Below are 19665 nucleotides of genomic sequence, written 5' to 3' on the forward strand. Positions count from 1 at the left end.
GAAAATATTTTGGCTTAGAATTCCTTTTCTAAATTAACAAAGTTTCGGGCAATTCCCTGGTGGTCCAGTGGTTAAGACTCAGCGCTTTCACTGCTGTGGCCCAGGTTCAATCCCTGGTCAGGGAACTAAGATCCTGTAAACCGTGCAGTGCAGCCAAAAATAAAAATAATAAATTCACAAAGTTTTCAACAAATGATCAACATTAGAGAGAACCTGTAACTATATTGGATATCAACAATTATATTAATGCACAATCATTTGGTATTCTTATATAATAACATTAATGTTAACATTAGCTACTAACCTGTTATACCATACCTTTTTTAACTAGAAGCTCTGCAAGGGACACTCATTCATTCAAACAGTCAAGAAACACATTTGTTCTAGGCACTGAAGTGTGAAGATAAATAAGGTTTGATTCCTGCCACCCAAAAGAGTTCAGTTTCTAATGAGGAGGGAAAACCATATAAGAAAAAGGTCAAAAACAGTATTATAAGAACTTTGTGTCTTAAAGCTGGATGGGAATTTAGATGTTAGTTTAATCCCTTCAGATTCCCAAGGAGGACTCTGAAGCCCAGAGGAATTTTTAAATTGCCCAAGGTCCCACACTGATTTGTGAAATAGAATCCAGTATTCCTTAATTTCAGTTTGATGTTATTTCTACCACACAACACACTTCATTTGACTTTTATCATAAAATCTGAAAACAAATTCATTCATACATAGTTTGTAGCATAAAGAAATAATATATGATAGAGTCAGAAACAGCACGGATTTCCAAGACAGTGTGTTTTCTTTTTCTCCAAATGTGAAATTGTTTTGTTATTTTTAATAAACTACCTCAGAAGTTCACACATTTATAATTGAAACTTCATTTCTTTCATGTCACATTTGCAAATAGTAGGGAAGGACTTAAGTCCTTAAGTATGACCTCTTAGGTAATTTCAGGACGTGTGTTTTCTTATCATGCCCTTTTGTGAACAACACATCTACCAGTCTGTTTCCTGCAGGACTCTGGGCTAGTTCTTTATCATTCAACAAACATATACTGAAAAATAACTACTAAAATTTATTTAACACATTAAATGTTAGACACTGTGCTGAGTGCTTTAAATATGCATTAACATCTAATTCTCACAACAGTTCTATGAGATATGTCTTATCTTTATTTTACACATGAGGAGACTGATGTAGCATCCTTACCCTGGATGAGCTACCCTAGTGGAAGAAACTAAGAGAGAAATAACACATTATACTATTGTTTGGTAAGATAACAATTGTATATGGTCAGAGTTGTAATAGCTCAGAGGGAAAAGCTATGAACAGGTTGTCAGGAAGAAAAGATTAGAGAAAGCTTCTTAAAGGCAAGTAATATTCAGTGAAGCTTCAGAATTTCTATAAAGCGGCTTGGTGGCTGCAATCTAGTTGGAAGTGTAGGCCAGGCAACTTGAAGATGAAATTTTATAGGAAGTACTTTGCTTTTCCTTAGATTGTATGTTACAGATCAATAAAAATACAAAACGTTTTTAAAACATGCTTTTATACATAGTTTACCTAAGACTCAAAAACTCCATCCATACAAAAAAAATCTTATTTTTTTAAAATTTGAGTTCTTGGTGGAAGACTGATGAAGATTATGGAGAGAGTCTAAAGCCCCTTTGTACCATCTCTTGGAGCAATCAAGTAATATGCTGGCTTTCAAGGATGAGTAGGAATTTGCTTTTTGATAGGGCATTCTAGACATAGGAGCACCTTAAGGAATGGTGACCAGGATGTGTGTTGAGGATGCAGACAAAGAGTGGTAGAAGATAGGGCTAAAAAGCTGAGTTGGAGTTGGATTCTGGAAGTTATTAAATACTATGCTTAAATGTTTAAATCGTCAAAGCTCTGGATTTGGTAGGCATCATGTCTCTTTCCATTATGCATTCATTTATTTATTTTTAACTCTCAATGGGCAATCTGTTTGCACGTTCTCGGGGAAATAACCACCAACTGCTCACAATGAGTAGTCATCAAACTTGTTTCTTAAGTTACTAGGTAACATAATCAGGTGTTTCAGAAAGATAACTGTCAGCAGTAAGGAAGATGGCCTGTTTTGGAGAAGCACTCAAATCTCAAGATGCAATTACAATAGTTTTGTCAACCTTAGAAATGGGGAATGGAAGAGGATTTGGTAACAGAGACATTAGGTAGATTGAGATATGGTGGGAGAAGATAGAAAGGAATTTTCTAATTGCTATCAAAAATAACATTTATTCCACACATATGTGAGGGCCTGTGATAGTTCTGGGTATTAAAAGATGAATGGCATCGTATCTGTCCTTGAATATCTCAGTTTAGTGAGAGATTGTTAAACAAAACTTTTTAAGTTGTTATGTTGTGTCAAAATAAAGCTCTGTATGAAGTGTAGTCAGTGTACACAGGAGAGAGAAATTATGGAATGATACTTGGATAGGCTCCTTTACTATTTTAGGACTAGTAAGAGTTCACAAGACAAAGGAAGAGGCATATTCGGCAGAAAAAGAGTTTAGAGGCAGTGGGGAATTCTTGTTCCATATGGCTGAAGAGTAGAAGGGAATGGATGGGGAGGGCAAGAGATGAAGTTGGACAGGGATATCTAGTACAGAGAGGAGCATGATCAGATTTGCATTTTAGAATGATCACTCTGGAAGCAGTATGTACAATTGAGTAGAGCAGGGTTCAAGGCAGGTAGACTAGTGATGAGTGTTAAAATAATAAAAGGCTTGAACTAGGGCAATGGCTGTGGAGATAGAAAGAGTGGCCATATTAGATTGAAGATGTGGATTGGAGAAACATTGATTTTGGGTGAGAGGAGGGAGTCATCTTAGAAGACTCAGGATTCTGACTGAAGTGCCTGGGTTGTGGATGATGTCATTAGCCAAAAATTGAAGCAAGCTCAGGAGTGGGGATGAGTTTAGTTTAGGACATACTGAGTTTGTGATGCCTGTGGGACATTCAAGAGGCTGAGGACAAAATACTGTGGAATAGTCAGAAAAAGAAAAGCCGGAGAAGGAGACTGAAAAGGAATATCAGAAGTAAGAGAACTAGGAGGCCAAAGATAAGAGGAGACAGTGGTGAATGTATAATCACCACTAATCAGAGAAGGGCAAATCAAGGCTGAGATTCTACTTTAACCTATCAAAGTGGCAAGGATTTTTAAAAGTTTGTAAAAAAAATTCAACGTTAGCAAGAGAATGGTAAGTTTGGGATCCTTGTATGTTGCTGTAGGAGTGTAAATTACCTTTGCAGAAAGTAATTAGGCAATCTATGTCAAGAATGTTTATAACTTTATATCCTTAAACTAGTCCTTTCCCCTCTTGGGATCTGCCATTGAGAAATAAGAAGAATCTGAGACAAAGATTTGTCTACAAAAATGTTTGTCAGAGAGTTAGATACATAAGTGAAAACTGAAAACTAGCTAAATGTCAACAGTAGCAGAAAGGCTAAATTATGGTACATCTATATAACACATTATGAAATGATTAAAATTGTTTTCAAAAAATCTATTTCATGTCAAGAGAAGATACTTATAAGAAAAAAACCCAGAATATTAATTTATAAATATAACATCCAATTTTCTATACTTATAAGTAAATAGAAAAAGAGACTTGAAGGAAATATGTATGTATTAATAGTGGTTATGGTTAAGTGGTGACTATTATTTTTACCTTTTAACTCATATTTTCCATGTTTTCTACAAGGCACAGAAAAATATGTTTGTTTGTTTTTAGGTAAGTAAACAGTTAATAAGTAACAGTTACTAAACCGCTGTTTAGTAAGTAAACAGAGGTTAACAGTGCCAAATGCTGTTTTAAATGCCAAGGTTCACACTTAGACTAGTACATTGGATTTGGACATTAGGACTTTATTGGTAGTTTTTGTCAATTGGTGTTTTCTTTAGAGTAGTAGTAAGGACAGAAACTAGACTACAGTGGGTTGAAAGGTGAACAGGAAGTAAAGAAGTAGAACTTGTTCTTTTAAGGAGCCTGACTGAAAAAGAGACAGTGGTAGCTTGAAGTTACTGTTGTTTTTAAGATAAAAGTAACTTTAGCACTTTGAAAATAAGAGGTTGGGAATAATCAATGCATCAGGGGCCATCAAGGAAGAGGCAGGAGAAGGTGGGATCAAGCACAAAGAATACTAACTGATACAGGGCATTTCAAGGAACTTCAGGTGTTTAAAGCACTAAATGCATGTGGAACAGTAGTGGAAGATAAAGCTGGAAAAGTACAGGAAGGCCAGGACATGAAGAACCTGTAAGCCATGCCAAGGACTGGGGGAAAGCCATTTAGGCAAACATATTAAATATTTTAAATATACTAAATCAAAGGTAAACATATTATAGGACTGTTTTTTGTTTGTTTGTTTTTGGGGTTTTTTTGGCCTTGCCGTGCAGCATGTGGGATCTTATTACCTGAGCAGGGATCGAACCTGCACCCACTGCATTGGAAGCATGTAGTCTTAACCACTAGACCATCAGGGAAGTCCAGGACTGTTTTATTAAGATTATTCTAGCTGCATAGTGTGGAAAAATATCTTAGAAAGAGAAGAGACTGGAAGAAAGAAGACCTGTAAAGGGGTCATTGGAATAATTAAGGAGAAAAAGAGACCCAAACTAAGGAAAAAATGGCAAAGATAGAAATAAGAGGATGGATTTGAGAGAAAATTAGGAGGTAGAATGAACAAGATGTGGTTACCAACTGAGTATGAAGACTTGGAAGAAGGGATAAAGGTGATTCCTCTTCATACCCCAGAATTCTAACAGGTAAAAAATGGAAGGCTGATGCTTTGTAGTTGAAAAAAAGATAATTTTCAATTTGGACATGTCACATTTGAGATGCAGTTGAGACAACCAAGGTATATAATATGTCTTTCAAAATTCAGAAACCCAACAAACTATGATCTTTCCACTCCCCACTCCATGTACTGCTAGTTTTGTTTCTTTGGTTTTTTTTTTTTTTGGTGGGGGGGAGTAGGGGGGTGGGAACTTGGTTTGTCTCAATTTAGCAATTTATTGCAGGAGCTATTTTGGGATTGGAATTATCTACATACTCTCCTCCAGTGATATGTATATTATTTATACTATAAATTCCTATATTAAGACTACTTTGAATCCAGCTAGTTAGATATGAGAGGTATACGTTTCTATCATGTTAATATTGCATGAGTTACTTTCAGTGTTTGTGATTCATCTTACACACAGTGGTTTCTTAATTACTTCCAAATTTAGCCAGTATTATCACAAGAATTTTAATTCTAATCTGAGAATTTCAATTCTATTCTGATTCTGTATTTTATGATAACATTATCCCAATCAATTAAATAATACATTTCCAAATCAGGAAGATATTAGGAAAAAATACTTCCACAGCAAAAAATACAGTATTTTTCCCTAAAAGAGTTTTCACATAAAATGTTCTGAAGCTTACCACTTTTTATTCAATTTATGGTCAACTTTAGTCTGACAAGAGAGCTAGATAAAAAATTAAAATAGAAATATACCTGCATTTAAACAATTACATGCTTAGGGAAGAAGATGTCTAACACTCTTACAAAATTGTCCTTTTACTTAGATCCAAACTCTCAAAACATGCATAATCTACTTTTAAAGTCAAGAAAGTAAATAGAATACTTTCCTACAGTTTTCTGATCTGGATAAATTATAGAGAACAACACAAATTCAAGAAGTTAGAAAAATAACATTAAATTGAATCCAAAGAAAGTAGAAGAAAGGAATTAATACAGGCAATAGTGGAACTTAATTAGAAGTCAGAAAAAGAATAAAACTGATAAATCTAAGGGCTGATTCTTAAAAACAAAACAACCCACACACTAGCGTAATGGAGAGAAAAGCATAAGTACACAATATTAGACAGAAAAAAACAACAGAAATTAATAAGGTAGTATTTTATGCAACTACATACAAATACCGTAGAAAACCTGGATGAAATGAATAACTTCTAGAGATATACAAATTACCAAAACAGGCTCAAAAAAAGACAGAAAATCTACACAGAATTTTAGCCTTGGAAGAAACTGAGAAAGCATTCAAGATCTATCATTTTGGCATATTGGAGAAAGGAGAAAGCTTCCAGATGCAATTTAAGAATTGCATAAAAGAGAAAATTATGGAATAATATCACATAATTATCAATGCAAAATTCCTAAAAGATCCAGAAATATATTAAAATAATAATATGTGGCAATTTATTTAAGGAATGCAAGACAATTTAAGGTTGGGAAACCTATTCATATACTACATCCATATTAGTAGGTCAAATATAGAAAAATCATCTCCGTAGATACCAAAATTTAACTGAAACAATGATGCCAAAGAGTACTATAAGAAAAGGTGTGATTATTTACAATTGCCAAGATATGGAAGTAACCTAATTGTCCATCAACAGATGAATGGATAAAGAAGATGCAGTGTGTATATATATAAATACACACACACACACACACACACACACACACACACACACACACAGTGGAATATTATTCAGCCATAAAAAAGAATGAAACTTTGCCATTTGCAACAACGTGGATGGACTTGGAGGGCATTATACTAAGTGAAATAAGTCAAACAGAGAAAGACAAATACTGTATGTTATCACTTATTTGTGGAATCTAAAAAATACAACAAACTAATGAACATAAAAAAGAAGCAGACTCACAGATATAGAAAACAAACTAGTGGGGGAGGGCCCAGATAGGGGAAAAGGATTAAGAGGTACAAACTATTATGTATAAAATAAGCTACAGAGATATATTGTACAACACAGGGAATATAGCCAATATTCTATAATAACTATAAATGGAGTATAACATTTAAAAATTGTGAATCACTATTTTGTACACCTGTAACATATAATATTGTGCATCAACTATACTTCAATAAAAAGAAAAAAGAAAAAAAAAAGAAAACGTGTGATACTTTAATATAATCCTGCAGTAAGAAAGCACATGAAACCCCGAAAAAACACATGGAACTCCAAAACATAAGACATAAAATATAAGATTGTTAATTTGGTCATTTAAATTTTAGAATGAGTATATGCCCCAAATATCATAAAAAGAATGAAGAGGCAAAAGATAAACTGGGGGGAAATTTTTTTCTTTTTAGCAAAAACTAAAATGCAAATGGCTGGTAAACAACCAAAAGCTGTCTAACTAGACTCAAAGAAGCATAGAAAAAGAACATAAAAGAGTTTTTGAAAATATGAATACATTTAATAAGTAATAAATTTGATAAGTGAGACTATTATAAGTAAATAAATGACTATCCACTAAACATTTTAATTACTTAGGAACTATGAATGAAAACTAATTAGATGCTTTGCCAACATAAAAAATTATTGGAATTAATTAGATTCAACTAAGCAATTGAAATATATTAAGGTAGAGAAACAATTCCAAGTATTATTATACTATACAAGTTTAAATTATTGGTCAAGTCAGTTACCTTGCTTGGAATTCAATTTCACTTCTAATTCTGAAAATCAAGCTAAAATTCTGGGCAGGTTACATTAAAATCAATACAAGAACAGTGTGAGGGTTGACTGTACTTTTCATAGTCAATGAGATAAGAAAATCTAAAAACTACTGAGGAAATGAAAACATTTTGAGCTGTCATGTGCATCACAAATGCCTGAGTCAGTTTATATTACCACACAGATTTATTTACAGCATGTCAGTGTCAAACAGCTATTACTGCCATCACAAATCCTTATTTGCTGCTTTTTAATTTTTTAATTTTTTTAGAAGCAGGAAATAAGTCATCTTATAAGATCATTGTTTAATTCATTCTCCCATAAATTTTTTCTTAAAAATTACTGATCATTTTAAAATTTATTTGAACATAATGTTGACTTGACATCTTAGAAACAACAATTCAGTCAGGAGACTCTAAAGTTAGTAATACTACTACTAAATGAAGAAAAATATTACATAGGTAAGAATTCTTAGGGGAAAAAAATTGAGTTTTCTCAAGCACTTTTTTTGGAAAGATATGACTGGTTACCTGACTCATCCATGGGAATGATGCTTCATTTGTGTATGAAAATAATCTAATTTTCATGTTTCAGTTCCCTTTATTTTAGTCACCAATAATATGATAGTATATTTATTAATTTTGATTGACTGTTTACCCTAAGTGAAAAGTTGAAGTATATATAGTTTCTTTCTTTAAGTAATTTGTATTCTAGAAACTTTATAATAAGAAAAAAGTAAGAAAGCAAACTAGGAATCATTTACAGAGAGATGACAATGATTTATATTCTTAATATATAAATACCTCATATATCAATCAGAAGAATGCTAACAAACAGCCCAGTAGAAACCTAGGCAAAAAGTAAAAACAAAATTAACAAAATAAGAAAGAGAAATGGTCAATAAAAATACAGTGAATGATATAATGTTTTATATACTAGTTAGTAAAGAGGTAAAAAACAAAATATGTTCATTATTTAATTGTAAAGATAAAATCATGAGACCTAATGTCTAGAGTACAGTGAGACTGGCACTGCATTCATATATGTTAGTGTAAGTATAAACCAGTGCAAACTTTCTGGAAAGCATTTTGGCAATAGGAATAAGGGTCTTAAAAATCTTCATAATTGTTGAATCAGTAATCTCACTTTTAGAAATGTAATGAATAATCAGAAATGGTTAAAAATAAGCACATGTATATAATATTTTAATGTCCTAAAACATAGTAATGAATAAGTTATTTTGATATGTTGGGATATTAAGCTACTTTATTAAATATCATGTTTGATAAGAATATTTGGGGATGTCCCTGGTGGTGCAGTGGTTAAGAATCTGCCTGCCAATGCAGGGGACACGGGTTTGAGCCCTGGTCCGGGAAGATCCCACATGCCGCGGAGCAACTAAGCCCATGTGCCACAACTACTGAGCCTGCGCGCTAGAGCCCACAAGCCACAACTACTGAGCCTGCAAGCCACAACTACTGAGCCTATGAGCCACAACTACTGAAGCTGGAGTGCCTAGAGCCCGTGCTCTGCAACAAGAGAAACCACCACAATGAGAAGCCCACGCACCACAACGAAGAGTAGACCCCACTCACAAGTAGAGAAAGCCCGCGCGCAGCAACAAAGACCCAACACAGCCAAAAATAAATAAATAAATATATGAGTATATATATATATATATATATATATATAAAAGAATCTGCCGGCCAATCCAGGGAACATGTATTCGAGCCCTGGTCTGGGAAGATCCCACATGCCATGGAGCAACTAAGCCCGTGAGCCCCAACTACTGAGCCTGTGCTCTGGAGCCCACTAGCCACAAATACTGAGCCCACGCACCTAGAGCCTGTGCTCTGCAACAGGAGAAGCCACCGTAATAAGAAGCCTGCACACCACAACGAAGAGTAGCCCCACTCGCCACGACTGGAGAAAGCCCATGTGCAGCAATGAAGACCCAACGCAGCCAAAAATAAATAAATATTTTTAAAAATTAACTAAAAAAAAAAATTTTGATGATTTGGGGAATGCTTACAATAAAATGAAGGAGTTAGATATTAATATGTATGTATATGTAATACAATATATTAATGATAAACACTTTAGTCTTATGTGTCAATCTGGGTGGGCTCTGGTACCCAGTTATTTAGTCAAACATTAATCTAGATGTTGCTGTGAAGGTATTTTGTAGGTGTATATAACCTCTACAACCACTTGACATTAAGTAGAGATTATCCTTGATAATGTGAGTGGACCTCATCCAATCAGTTTAAGGCCTTAAGAGCACAAACTGAGGCTCCCTGAAGAAGAAATTCTGCCTCAAGATTGAAACATCAACTTCTGCCTGAATTCCAGCCTGCCCTACAAATTTCAGACTTGCCAGCCCCCATAATCCTGTGGACCAATTCCTTAAAATAAATCTCTTAATATATATGTCCTATTGGTTCTGTTTCTCTGGACATCCTGACTGGTATAACTGCTAATATCCCACCCTAAATTCTGGTCTTCTCCTTTTCCTTCTCAACAGAATCCTGAATTTTATAGCAGGGCACTTGGCTACTCAGAATGAAAACTACAATTCCCTGCCCTTCTTGCAGTTAGCTGTAACCATGTGACTAGGTTCTGACCAATGAGGTATAAATAAAAGTGTTGAGTGATACTTCCTGAAAGTTTCTCTATAGAGGATGGGGATTTCTTCTCTTCTTTCCTAGATCAAGCTGCCTGAAGCACAAATGCGTTCTTTTTTTTTTTTGAATATGGAACGCTTCACAAATTTGCATGTCATCCTTGCACAGGGGCCATGCTAATCTTCTCTGTATCACTGCAATTTTAGTATATGTGCTGCCGAAGTGAGCATGCACAAATGTGTTCTATCAGCCCTCTTTTGTACCATGAGGATGAGGGCCACACCCTAGAGATGGCAGAGTGGTAACCCACGTACCTGAATACCTCATGAAACCACTATACCAACCCTGGACTACCTATCTCAGGACTGCTATTACATGAGGGAAGAGAACTTTGTATGTTAAACTTAGTATTTCAGACTACTGTTGATTTGGATTTTCTCTTACATGCAGCCAAACACAAACCTAATTGGTGCACTACATATGAATACGTTACTAAAAAGAAATACCTAACACATTGGTAGTAGTTAGCTCTGGATTTTGGAATTTGTTGTTGATGTTATATATACTATTCTTTGTTTTTTATATTAAATATATATTAATTACTCATATAATAAATTTTTAATAAAAATACTGAAAATAATAGGAATTATTTTTCCTAACAATTTTTGTAATGACTGTAGACATTGTAAGTGAAACATAAAAGATGGGTCTCATTGTGTCTTTAAAAGATAGATGATAGCCTTTAATATGATCATTAAAATGTTTTTGAACACAAAACAAGTCAAATGAGTTTAAAAGCACAGAATTAGGAAAAGGACCCATTCATTTCCGTTATTTTCATCAAAGTTATGCATACAGTTTAAACAGTGAAATAGTTCTGCAAGCTTTAGTAAAAAACAAACATCAGTCCCCTGCCTGGCTCCACCTACCCCAATCCCACTTCCTACAGCAACCACTTTCAAGACTCTAAGCTATTTCTTGTTTGCTTCTATTTCCCTAAATAACATGAACTCCCTGTGACATAATCTGTCACAAATTAACTTTTCAGTTTTAGATATTATCTATTGTCATCTCGCTCTGAAAAATGAGAATTTGATTCTCATTTACCGACACCCATTACCCAACATTGTTGTATAATAATTTTAGTTGTATCAGAATTTAGAGTTTACATTATTATAATCATGAAAAAACTACTTACTGCTAAGTAAGTTAGTAAGTAACATGATTACTTTTCCTTCCATTCAGTTTTTCTTCCCCCTGAAGTTATAACTGTAGTTTTTTAAATTGAAGTATCGTTGATTTATAATATTGTATTAATTTCAGATGTACAACACAGTGATCCAATATTTTTATAGGTTATACTCCATTTAAAGTTATTATAAAATATTGGCTGTATTCCCTATGTTGTACAATATAGCCTTGTAGCTTATGTATTTTATACATAGTATGTCGTACCTCTTAATCTCCTACCCCTATCTTGTCCCTCCCCCCTTACCTCTCCCCACTGGTAACCACTAGTTTGTTCTCTACATAAGTCTGTTTCTGTTTTGTTATATTCATTCATTTCACTTTTTAGATTCCACATATAAATGATAACATACACTATTTGTCTTTCCCTGTCTGACTTATTTCAGTAAGCATAATACCCTCTGGGGTATTATGGGTTCATCCATGTTGTTGCAAATGGCAACATTTCATTCTTTTTTATGGCTGAGTAATATTCCATTGTATGTATACACCACATCTTCTTTACCCATTCATCTGATGATGGACACTTAGGTTGCTTCTATGTCTTGGCTATTGTAAATAATGCTGCTATGAATATAGGGGTGCATATATCTTTTCTAATTAGTGTTTTTGTTTTCTTCAGATAAATACCCAGGAGTAGAATTGTTGTATCATATGGTAGTTCTTTTTTCAGTTTTTTGTGGAATCTCCCTACTATTTTCCACAGGGGCTACACCAATTTACATTCCCACCAACAGTGCACAAGGATTCCCTTTTCTCTACATCCTCACCAACACCTGTTATTTGTTGTCTCTTTGATAACAGCCATTCTGACAGGTGTGAGATGATATCATTGCACTTTGAATTTTCATTTCTCTAATGGTTAGTGATGTTGAGCATCTTTTCATGTGCCTGTTGCCCATCTGTATGTCTTCTTGGGGAAATGTCTATTCAGATACTCTGACCATAATTTTACTTCCAAATTTTGAATATATTGTTTCCAGTGTTGCTGTTGTTGAGAAGTCTGATGCTATTCTGGTTCTTGATTCTTTATAAGTAGTCTGGAGAATTTTAGGATTCTCTCTTTGTTCTCAGAGTTGTAAAATAGTATGAACCTGTGCTCAATGTGGGTGTATTTTCATCCATTGTCCTAAGCATTTGGCAGGCCTTTTCAGTTTGGAAACTCACATCCCTCAGTTCTAGAAAAATTTCCTAAATTAGCTAAAAATTTCTTCCTCCCTCTAGTTTCTCTGTTTGTATTTTTGGAACTCCTATTATTTAGACATGAGACCATTAATACCTATTCCTTCATACTAATCTCTTTGTCTTTGTCCTTTACTTCTTGAGGTATTTCCTCAATTTTATCTCCCAATCTTTCCATTCAGCTTTTCATTTTTCATTATTGCTATTATATTTTCTATTTTGTTCTTTGAAATTTCTCTTCTTAATAGTATTTTGTTCTTGTTCCTTTGATGCAATGTTTCCCCTATCGATCTGAGGATATAATTTTGTTTAAGTTTTACTCTCTGAACAGCGAATTTCCCCAAATTTGCTTTTTTTCTATATGTTTGTTTTAGTCTCTATTTTTTACATTAGAGGAATTCGTGGGCTGTTTGCTCATACTTTAGGGACTCAAAAGCTTTTTTGAAAACTCTATGTGAGTGAGTGGGACTTGCTGCTGACAGTGGGCCTCTCTGCAGGGTCAGCTGATGCGGCTCAATTTTTGTGAAACACCAGTGTCAGTATCTTGAGGTCTTTTCACCCGACCTGGTTCAGTGCTTCATAGAGCAATCTTCCTATTGCTTGCCTGGAGGAAATGACCTTGATACCAATATTCTAGGATGTGACTGTGGAAAGATGGCTGAGGGTCTCACTTTCCATGTGTAACTGTTCTCTTATCCTCCTATTTTCAGCAAACTCCACTTCCAACTGCACTTGCAGTCCCCCAGTCAGAGACCCTCATGTTACCCTCTTCAGAGAAAGAACCTCCAGTTCTGCTGAGGTGAGAGACATGGAATCACCTGGCCATGAGGGCATCTTGGGTTCTGAGTGCTTCTTAAACAGACTTTCGACAATTCTTCTGAATGTTAGTCACACCTCTGGTACACCAGAACCTCTGGAACAAATTCCTAAGCCTTTGGGAGTTCTGAGTTACTTTTTGACTTTTCCCATTGCTGGCTTAGGCTTTAGCTTTCTTGGATTTATTAGATTAGTTATCACTCCTTTTGCTTACAGCTTCCCAAACGTGGTTACCATCTCCTCTACCATTCTGTTTTGTCTTTGCTAATGTACATTTTTATTTTTATTTACATATCTTCAACATCATTTATAAGATTTAAATTTATTAATTTTGTCATTTTGTCTAGATTTTTATGGTTTTTGCTTCTTTCTTGTTTTTTGTCTTTTTTCTCTATAAATCAGATTTTATTTACTTTTCTCTAGTTTTTGAAAAGTCAGTATTCTATTTTTAATTCTCCAAACAGTTAACCCTATTTTCCCTAAAACATTCTTTAACTTATATTTCTCCAATTCACAAGAATCAAATGTGTAATTCCATCTTTTGAGTTTCCCCTATTTAAGATAAGGAATTAGCATACCTCTCCATCCCTCTCCTCTGTTATGTCCTTTCTTACGTCTTTCTCTGTTATTGAGATATTTTGAATGTTTGGATCCAGATTATCATTCATAATTTTTACATATCTTCTCTAGAGTAATTTTGACTGTTTTAACCTGGCTCCCCACAAAACAGATCCTAAGGCAAAGCTTGTGGAACTAATGCTTTGTTGGAGGGTTCAGTCCCAGGGAAGCAACAGTGAGGGAAAAAGTAAAACAAGGAAGGAAGTAAACAGCAGGTGGCAAGTTGTGCTCAGCTTCATGAGAAACAGCTCGTTTCTTGGTCACACAGGACATCTTTGGAGAAGCCAAGGGAAGTTCTGGATTTTGGAACAATCGGGAGGAAGAAGAGTGAACAACTTATGTGCTCAGTCCTATCTCTTTCCTCCCATTTCTCAAAATATGCTCGATAGGAGTTAACTACCCCACACTTCTAGATTGTGACATGGGCCCCTACTGGCAGCTACTGGAGAATCCAGAGCCTATGTGGATTCCATTGAGCCATACAGCTCCCACTGTAGCATGTATGACAGAGGCCATGCCAAAGCTGGCCTTTAATACCTGCCTGGGAAGGCTGAGCCAGATGGTGGTGTCAGGAGACAAAATACAGTTGGAGCAATCAAGACTTATTATTGAAGGAAAGGCAAGAGCCTTTGACAAGGTTGCTTGGGCTGGGAAGCAGAGCAAGTGCTGAGCCATAGAGGACAAGAAACGGAAAGGATCTGAAGACTTGTGTAAATGAGTGCATTACATTTGTGTTTATCTTCTGTGGCCATATTTATAGTTCTTTAGATTTATGTCTTCATTTAACTCATTTAGTGCTTATTGCCAGTCCTTCTTATCTCTCAGTCGACAGAAAAATAGCTTGTAGTAATTATCTCCTGTAATTTGGTGTGGCAACAGAGAAGTGCAAGGCTAACATGATTTTTTCTTCTTTCTAGGCAACATCTTTTATTTCCTTCATGGATGTCTGGACTACTTCTTCCATAGCACTGTAATTTAAAAACAGTGTCGGGGGGCTTCCCTGGTGGCGCAGTGGTTAAGAATCCGCCTGCCAATGCAGGAGACACGGGTTTGAGCCCTGGGCCGGGAAGATCCCACATGCTGTGGAGCAACTAAGCCCGTGCACCACAACTGCTGAACCTGTGCTCTGGAGCCCCTGAGCCACAACTACTGAAGCCCGCAGGCCTAGAGCCCGTGCTCCACAACAAGAGAAGCCACCGCAGTGAGAAGCTGTGTACCAGAAGGAAGAGTGTCCCCCGCTCGATGCAACTAGAGAAAGCTCGCATGCAGCAAGGAAGACCCAACACAGCCAAAAATAAATAAATAAAATAAATAAATTTATTGAAAAGTTAAAACCGGGGCCAGCCATGTCTAAATGTAGGTCTTTGTCATTTATTTTTGCCAAAAACATGGCTATTCCTTTGTCTGCATCCATGGCTTTTTTCTCATCAAGAAAGTGTTCTTCCCATCAAACATTTGATTTTTCTCCCATTTGTTTTGGTTTCTTCTTCATGAATACCTATTACCTTTTCTCGCATTTATCTGTATCACCTACCTCTGACCTTTCTCTCTTCATCCTGGAGTGTCTCAAATAATCCTCATTATGTATTCAATATTCCTCCAGAATCAAGTTTTTCTTTATTGCCAATATGGATATTTTAATTCTGTGGTTGTATAATTTTTGTATCATTCCAGTCCTCCTTTACTTCATTCGTAACATTCTACTGACTTTCCACTCAGCCTGTTATCTTACATCTTTCTTCTCATACTTTGGATGCATGTTTATAGAACATGCATGGCTTTTTGTACTCTAAGGTTGCAAGTAGTCTCTTAAAGTTTTCTTTTGGATCATGCTTTTCCTTTGAGTCTTTATGATGCCATTTCCTTTCCCTTGCTCTGAAATATTCTGTCATAGGCTCCATGTTGACTTTTTTGTCTACTCATAAGTAAGAGTCCTTAGACTTAGTGTTTATCAGCAGACAAAATGTGTATATTTCCCTTGGTCCTATTCCCTACCCACTTGTATGTATGCCATTTCTTATTTCAATTTCCATGTCTACTAGGCATTTACCTACTGCTGTTTTGCTCTACTGGCTTTTCCTACCCCACTGTTTGATCATCTGTTACTCTGAAATGATGGAGCACATGAAAAACTACAGTATTCTCAGTCTGCACTGCTCTTAGGTTCATCCTCTCTCTGCCCCTACCTACAATGCTATACTAGATTGGGACATTTCTCAACATGCAGTCCACTCCCTCTTTGCTGCCCAGCTGTTTTCTTGGGGCTCATCTCTGTGGATGTAGAACACCAGGACAAGGTAATGGAGGTAAAGGGAGGAAGAGAGAAAGGTGATTAATACAATTCTGGCTGCCTCAAAAAGTGGTGCATTCCAGGTAAAGTGATAACCACAAAATTTCTACTTGGTGTAGGCCCTTGATCTGAGGCAGAGTGCAAAGAGATAGATACTATGTATCTTTTATCCTTTTTTCAGAAAGTGTCTGAATTATATGATGAAACTTGACTAGGCCTTGAAGGGAAGCCTAGGTAGGAATTTCTTTAACCAGCTCAATATTAAATTTAGGGATTTTTGGAGGCCCTGAACCAAGATGGCAGAGTAGAAGGACGTGCTCTCACTCCCTCTTGTGAGAACACCAGAATCACAACTAGCTGCTGGACAATCATCGATAGGAAGACACTGGAACTCACCAAAAAAGATACCCCACATCCAAAGACAAAGGAGAAGCCACAATGAGATGTTAAGAGGGGCACAATCACAATAAAATCAAATCCCATAACTGCTGGGTGGGTGACTCACAGACTAGAGAACACTTATACCACAGAAGTCCACCCACTGGAGTGAAGGTTCTGAGCCCCACGTCAGGCTTCCCAACCTCGGGGTCCGGCAATGGGAGGAGGAATTCCTAGAGAATCAGAATTTGAAGGCTAGTGGGATTTGATTGCAGGACTTCGACAGGACTGGGGGAAACAGAGACTCCACTCCTGGAAGGCACACACAAAGTAGTGTGCGCATCAGGACCCAGGGGATGGAGCAGTGACCCCAGGGGAGACTGAACCAGACCTACCTGCTAGTGTTGGAGGGTCTCCTGCACAGGTGGGGGGTGGCTGTGGCTCACCGTGGGGACAAGGACACTGGCAGCAGAAGTTCTGAGAAGTACTCCTTGGAGTGAGCCATCCCAGAGTCTGCCATTAGCCCCAATAAAGAGCCCAGGTAGGCTCCAGTGTTGGGTTGCCTCAGGCCAAACAACCAAGAGGGAGGGAACCCAGCCCCACACATCAGCAGTCAAGTGGATTAAAGTTTTACCAAGCTCTGCCCACCAGAGAAACAGTCAGCTCTACCCACAACCAGTCCCCCATCAGGAAACTTGCACAAGCCTCTTAGATAGCCTCATCCACCAGAGGGCAGACAGCAGAAGCAAGAAGAACTACAATCCTGCAGCCTGTGGAACAAAAACCACATTCACAGAAAGATAGACAAGATGAAAAGGCAGAGGGCTATGTACCAGATGAAGGAACAAGATAAAACCCCAGAAAAACAACTAGATGAAGTGGAGATAGGCAACCTTCCAGAAAAAGAATTCAGAATAATGATAGTGAAGATGATCCAGGACCTAGGAAAAAGAATGGAGGCAAAGATTGAGGAGATGCAAGAAATATTTAACAAAGACCTAGAAGAATTAAAGAACAAACAAACAGAGATGAACAATACAATAACTGAAATGAAAACCATACTAGAAGGAATCAGTAGCAGAGTAACTGAGGCAGACGAACTGATAAGTGACCTGGAAGACAGAATGGTGGAATTCACTGCTGCGGAACAGAATAAAGAAAAAAGAATGAAAAGAAATGAAGACAGCCTAAGGGACCTCTGGGACAACATTAAACACAACAGCATTCGCATTATAGGGGTCCCAGAAGGAGAAGAGAGAGAGAAAGGACCAGAGAAAATATTTGAAGAGATTATAGTCGAAAACTTCCCTAACATGGGAAAGGAAATAGCCAGAGAGTCCCATACAGGATAAAACCAAGGAGAAACACGCTGAGTCACATAGTAATCAAATTGGCAAAAATTAAAGACAAAGAAAAATTATTGAAAGCAGCAAGGGAAAAACGACAAATAACATACAAGGGAACTCCCATAAGGTTAACAGCTGATTTCTCAGCAGAAACTCTGCAAGCCAGAAGGGAGTGGCATGATATACTTAAAGTGATGAAAGGGAAGAACCTACAACCAAGATTACTCTACCCAGCAAGGATCTCATTCACATTCGATGGGGAAATCAAAAGCTTTACAGACAAGCAAAAGCTAAGAGAATTCAGCACCACCAAACCAGCTCTACAACAAATGCTAAAGGAACTTCTCTAAGTGGGAAACACAAGAGAAGAAAAGGACCTAGAAAAACAAACCCAAAACAATTAGGAAAATGGTCATAGGAACATACATATCAATAATTACCTTAAACGTGAATGGATTAAATGTTCCAACCAGAAGACACAGGCTTGCTGAATGGATACAAAAAACAACACCCACCTATATGCTGTCTACAAGAGACCCACATCAGACCTAGGGACACATACAGACTGAAAGTGAGGGGATGGAAAAAGATATTCCATGCAAATGGAAATTAAAAGAAAGCTGGAGTAGCAATACTCATATCAGATAAAATAGACTTTAAGATAAAGAATGTTACAAGAGACAAGGAAGGACACTACATAATGATCAAGGGATCAATCCAAGAAGATACAACAATTCTAAATACATATGCTCCCAACATAGGAGCACCTCAGTACATAAGGCAAGGGCTAACAGCTATAAAAGAGGAAATTGACAGTAACACAGTAATAGTGGGGGACTTTAACACCTCACTTACACCAATGGACAGATCATCCAAAATGAAAATAAATAAGGAAACAGAAGCTTTAAATGACACAATAGACCAGATAGATTTCATTGATATTTATAGGACATTCCATCCAAAAACAGCATGTTACACTTTCTTCTCAAGTGCGCACGGAACATTCTCCAGGATAGATCACATCTTGAGTCACATATCAAGCCTCAGTAAATTTAAGAAAATTGAAATCATATCAAGCATCTTTTCTGACCACAATGCTATGAGATTAGAAATGAATTATAGGGAAAAAAATGTAAAAAACACAAACATATGGAGGCTAAACAATACGTTACTAAATAACCAAGAGATCACTGAAGAAATCAAAGAGGAAATGAAAAAATACCTACAGACAAATGACAATGAAAACACGATGATCCAAAACCTATGGGATGCAGCAAAAGCAGTTCTAAGAGGGAAGTTTATAGCTATACAAGGCTACCTCAAGAAACAAGAAAAATCTCAAGAAAACAATCTAACCTTACACCTAAAGGAACTAGCGAAAGAATAACAAACAAAACCCAAAGTTAGCAGAAGGAAAGGAATCATAAAGACCAGAGCAGAAATAAATGAAATAGAAACAAGGAAAACAATAGCAAAGATCAATAAAACTAAAAGCTGTTTCTTTGAGAAGATAAACAAAACTGATAAACCATTAGCCAGACTCATCAAGGAAAAGAGGGAGAGGACTCAAATCAATAATATTAGAAATGAAAAAGGAGAAGTTACAACAGACACCACAGAAATACAAAGCATCCTAAGAGACTACTACA

The 19665-nt window shown here is 36.4% G+C and overlaps 1 non-coding gene across 1 annotated transcript; it reads right to left on the bottom strand.

Moving 5' to 3' along the window:
- Window positions 1-10261: 10261 nt before the first annotated feature.
- On the bottom strand, window positions 10262-10368 carry LOC137763123 (U6 spliceosomal RNA). Its single transcript, XR_011073689.1, has one exon. It is a non-coding gene; the product is annotated as a U6 spliceosomal RNA (small nuclear RNA).
- Between the last annotated feature and the right edge of the window lie 9297 nt (window positions 10369-19665).

The sequence above is a fragment of the Eschrichtius robustus genome, chromosome 3 (genome assembly GCF_028021215.1).
Source record: "Eschrichtius robustus isolate mEscRob2 chromosome 3, mEscRob2.pri, whole genome shotgun sequence".
Lineage (NCBI taxonomy): Eukaryota > Metazoa > Chordata > Mammalia > Artiodactyla > Eschrichtiidae > Eschrichtius > Eschrichtius robustus.